Below are 4,348 nucleotides of genomic sequence, written 5' to 3'. Positions count from 1 at the left end.
TGTTCTCCTTGTTGTAAAGTCAAGGGTTGGCATTCCTTTCAAAGTGCACATCGTTCGTGGTTGCGTTGGCTTTGAGGTTTTGATAGATGTGTTGGCCCATATGTTTGATCGAGGGGTCAGCTTTTCCCTTGCATCTTGCGTGCGTGGCAGGCTTTTGCGGTTGGAAATGTTAAGTCACAGCGTTTATGGGCATTTGTTGTTTCAATTGTGTATGGGCTTGTGGTCCAATGGGGAGGAGGCTTGCTACTATAGTCATCGATGGTGGGGGCTATTTGGAAGAAGGATTTCGAGGTGGAACGCTTCGACCTCCCTCCTTTGCGTGGAGGTGGCCGTAGGGGAAAATTATTCATTGTCGGGTCGGTAAAGCTGTGGGAAATCTCCTAGGTTGCCTGTACGTAGGGTGTGGGGGTGCAGAGCTACCCAATCCCTCCTCATGTTTGGATATGTTCTTGTATTATGTAGCGAGCCTCTTGATTTGTATTTATTTCCTTCCTTTTCCTTCGCATCGTGGTTGCCGCAGGCAGTCAAGTGATTGAGGTCCACTGTTGTTGCTGTCTGGGTAGACTCCTAGGTGGCCTTGGTGCACAATGGGGAGGGTCGAGGGGCATTTCTAAGAGAGGTTGTGGGCTCGGTTGGTATTATTTTATTTCCTTCTATTTCCTTTTCATTGAGGCTGCCATAGGCAATCATGCAATCGAGGTTCATCGTTGTTTCTATCTGGGTGGACTCCTATGTGGCCTCTGTGCAGGGAGGGGAGGGTTGGGGGGCATTTTTTGTTTCAATTATGTATGCGCTCATGGTCCATTGGGGAGGAGGCTTGATACGTCGATGGTGGGGACTATTTGGAAGAAGGATTTCGAGGTGGAATGCTTCGACCTCCCTCCTTTGCATGGAGGTGGCTGTAGGGGAAAATTATTCATTTTTTAGTTGGTAAAGTTGTGGGAAATCTCCTAGCTTGCTGGTACGTAGGGTGCGTGGGGTGTGGAGCTGCCTGATCCCTCTGTTTGGATATGTTCTTGTATTGTGTAGTGAGCCTCTTGTTCTGCATTCATTTCCTTCCTTTGCCTTCACATCATGGTTGCTATAGGCAGTTAAGTGATTGAGGTCCACCGTTGTTGTTGTCTGGTTGGACTCCTAGGTGGCCTCGGTGCACGGTGGGGAGAGACAGGGGGAATTTCTAAGAGAGGTTGTGGGCTTGGTTGGTCTTATTTTATTTCCTTATGTTTCCTTTGCATTGAGGCTGCCGTAGGCGATGATGCGATCAAGGTCCATCGTTGCTGCTATCCGGGTGGACTCCTAGGTGGCCTTTGTGTGGGGAGGGGAGGATTGGGGGGAATTTCTAAGGGAGGTTGCATGCTCGGTTTGTTTTGTATTATTTCCTTCCCTTACCTTTGTGTCGAGGCTACTGCAGGCGATCATCCAATCGAGGTCCAGTATTACTGCTATCCAGGTGGACTCCTCGGTGGCATCAATACGAGGCGAGGAGGTTTGTATGGTCTCCCTATGATAGGATTTTCGATTAGTCATACTATTTTTATTTCCTTCCTTTTCCTTCACATCGAGGTTACTGCAGGCGATCGAGAGATCGAGTTCCATCATTTCTATTGTCCGGGTGGATTCCTAGGTGGCCTCGGTGCGGGGCGGGGAGGGTTGGGGCTCATTTATAATATAGAGGTTGCATGGTTGGTCGTTCTCCATTTATTTCCTTTGCATCGAGGTTATTGCAGGTGATTGGGAGATCAAGGTCCACCATTGTCGCTGTTCGGGTGGACTCCTAGGTGGCCTCGGTGCGGGGTATGGAGGCTTTTGGAGGCATTTCTAAGGGAGTGGGTGAGTGATCACTCGTTTTCTTGTTGGTTGGGGCATGGTTGCAAACTCCAGAGTGGCCTTGGTGTGTTGTGGCTCGGCAGGTCTACCCATTTGTTTGCCATGTCCTTGGCATGTTGTGTGTGCTTCCTTCTTGGGATGCAAGAGGTGCAAGGCATAAAAGTTTTACATGATATTTTGACATCTCTTTGACTTGATGGGTGTTCAGGTTGGCTCTTGGTAAGAGAGCACTCGAAATGCCCTTTGAAGTGGGAGGGTGCTACTTGGTTGATCCTGCCAGTAGTCATATGCTTGTCTCAAAGATTAAGCCATGCATGTCTAAGTATGAACTAATTCAGGCTGTGAAAATGTGGATGGCTCATTAAATCAGTTATAGTTTTTTTGATGGTACCATACTACTCAAATAACCGTCGTAATTGTAGATATAATACCTGCACCAAGTCCCTACTCTTTAGAAGGGATAAATTTTTTAGATAAAAGGCTGGCGCGGGCTTTCCTGCTTCTTCGGTGAATCATGATAACTCGACGGATCGCACAACCCTTATGTTAGCAATGCTTCATTCAAATTTCTGCCCTATCAACTTTCGATGGTAGGATAGAGGCCTACCATGGTGGTGACGGGTGATGGAGACTTAGGGTTCGATTCCATAGAGGGATCCTGAGAAATAGCTACCACATCCAAGGAAGGCAGCAGGCATGCAAATTACCCAATCCTGACATGGGGAGGTAGTGACAATAAATAACAATACTCAGATCATCAAGTGTGGTAATTGGAATGAGTACAATCTAAATCCCTTAACGAGGATCCATTGGAGGGCAAGTCTAGTGCCTCAGCCATGGTAATTCTATCTCCAATAGCGTATATTTAAGTTGTTGCAGTTAAAAAGCTCATAGTTGGATCTTGGGTTGTAAAGGTAGGTCTGCCTACTCGGTGTGCACCTGCCCCTCCATCCCTTTTGTCGGTGGTGTGCTCCTGGCCTTAATTGGTGGTTCGCACTACGACATTGTTATTTTGAAAAGATTAGAGTGCTAAAAGCAAGATTATGCTCTGAATACATTAGCATGGAATAACGTGATAGGAATCTGGTGCTATTGTGTTGGCCTTCGAGACCGTAGTAATGATTAATAGGGACTATCAGGGGCATTCGTATTTCATTGTCAGAGGTGAAATTCTTGGATTTATGAAAGATGAACCACTACAAAAGCATTTTCCAAGGATGTTTTCATTAATCAAGAATGAAATTTGGGGGCTCGAAGACGATCAGATACCATCCTAGTATAAACCATAAATGATGCCGACCAGGGATCAGCGGATGTTGCTCTAGGACTCTGCTAGCACCTTCTAGAAATCAAAGTGTTTGGGTTTGGGGGGGAGTATGGTCACAAGGCTGAAACTTAAAGGAATTGACAGAAGGGCACGACCAGGAGTGGAGCATGTGGCTTAATTTTACTCAACATGGGGAAACTTAGTAGGTCTAAACATAGTAAGGGTTGAAAGAGTGAGAGCTCTTTCTTGATTCTATGGGTGGTGGTGCATGGTCATTCTTATTTGGTGGATCAATTTGTCTGGTTAATTCTGATAACGAATGAGACCTCAGCCTACTAACTAGCTACGTGGAGGTTCCCCTTTGTGGCCAGCTTCTTAAAGGGACAGTTACACAGCAATTTGTCACTGTTTGTCACCGTCCCTGTTACCCCTCACCCGCACACTGGAGGACTCACTTCGAGACCTGTGAGAAGTGACATGACCTGAAACCACTTGCACCATATTCCTCTAAGTATGAGCTTCATTTGCCTGGGAGACATCTCCTCCAAAATCTCCATGAAAACAACTCTTTTTGCATTAGCGCAAGTCCACAGTTCCCTGCCCGCGCCAATGAGGGAAATCCTCTAAAAAGGGCGCGCCATTGGCGCTCTGTCCCAGAATCGCACTCGCACCAACCGAATTGAGTAAATTTTTTAACCAACAAACTCCTGAAGGTTCTCTTCAACCCATTCACCAATTGAATCTATGTTGAGCTAGGATGGTTTGGCTTCCAATCTCCATAGAAGGGAAAGTGGTTTGCCACCTTTCATGGAAGTTTCCAAGTGATAAAGCCAATCTCATGAATAATGTGGTTGATCCTATCTCTTTCTTCTCTATCTATAAAAGCTTGCCTCTATGCCTTGAGCAAGCTAGTCAGAGTTACAATAATTCCAGTTCTAGTATAGTGATAGAGAGTTTGAAGCTGCAAGAGCCTTTTTTGCACCCATAAGGCCAAATCTAAGTAAGGAGATTCTTGTCACCCAAAGAGAGAGAGGCTTGTTCCTCATCCCAACAAGATTTGCAAGACTTGTGTAGCTGACTACCCAGCCAAAGGAGGATTTGACGTCAGAACAATGGTTGTATTCTTCTTTGTTATTTATTAATAATAGATGACTATCATTATGGTTCCACTCTCATTGTCTTATGTTGATGTTGAGTTATATCTTTTCTGACTGATATATAATTGCATCTACTAGATTTTATGCTTGTTTTCAT

General features: G+C 45.5%; 1 pseudogene; it reads left to right on the top strand.

The window, feature by feature from the left end:
* The first annotated feature begins 2,090 nt into the window (after positions 1-2,090).
* Positions 2,091-3,195, top strand: LOC149152417 (18S ribosomal RNA; annotated as a pseudogene).
* The last annotated feature ends 1,153 nt before the right edge of the window (positions 3,196-4,348 follow it).

This window comes from Pinus tabuliformis, chromosome 9 (genome assembly GCF_031772625.1).
Source record: "Pinus tabuliformis cultivar Carrire ecotype Pingquan chromosome 9, CPIR1, whole genome shotgun sequence".
In the NCBI taxonomy this organism is placed as follows: Eukaryota; Viridiplantae; Streptophyta; class Pinopsida; order Pinales; family Pinaceae; genus Pinus; species Pinus tabuliformis.
Note: the sequence above shows the minus strand (reverse complement) of the source record. Positions and strands in the feature narration are given on the sequence as shown.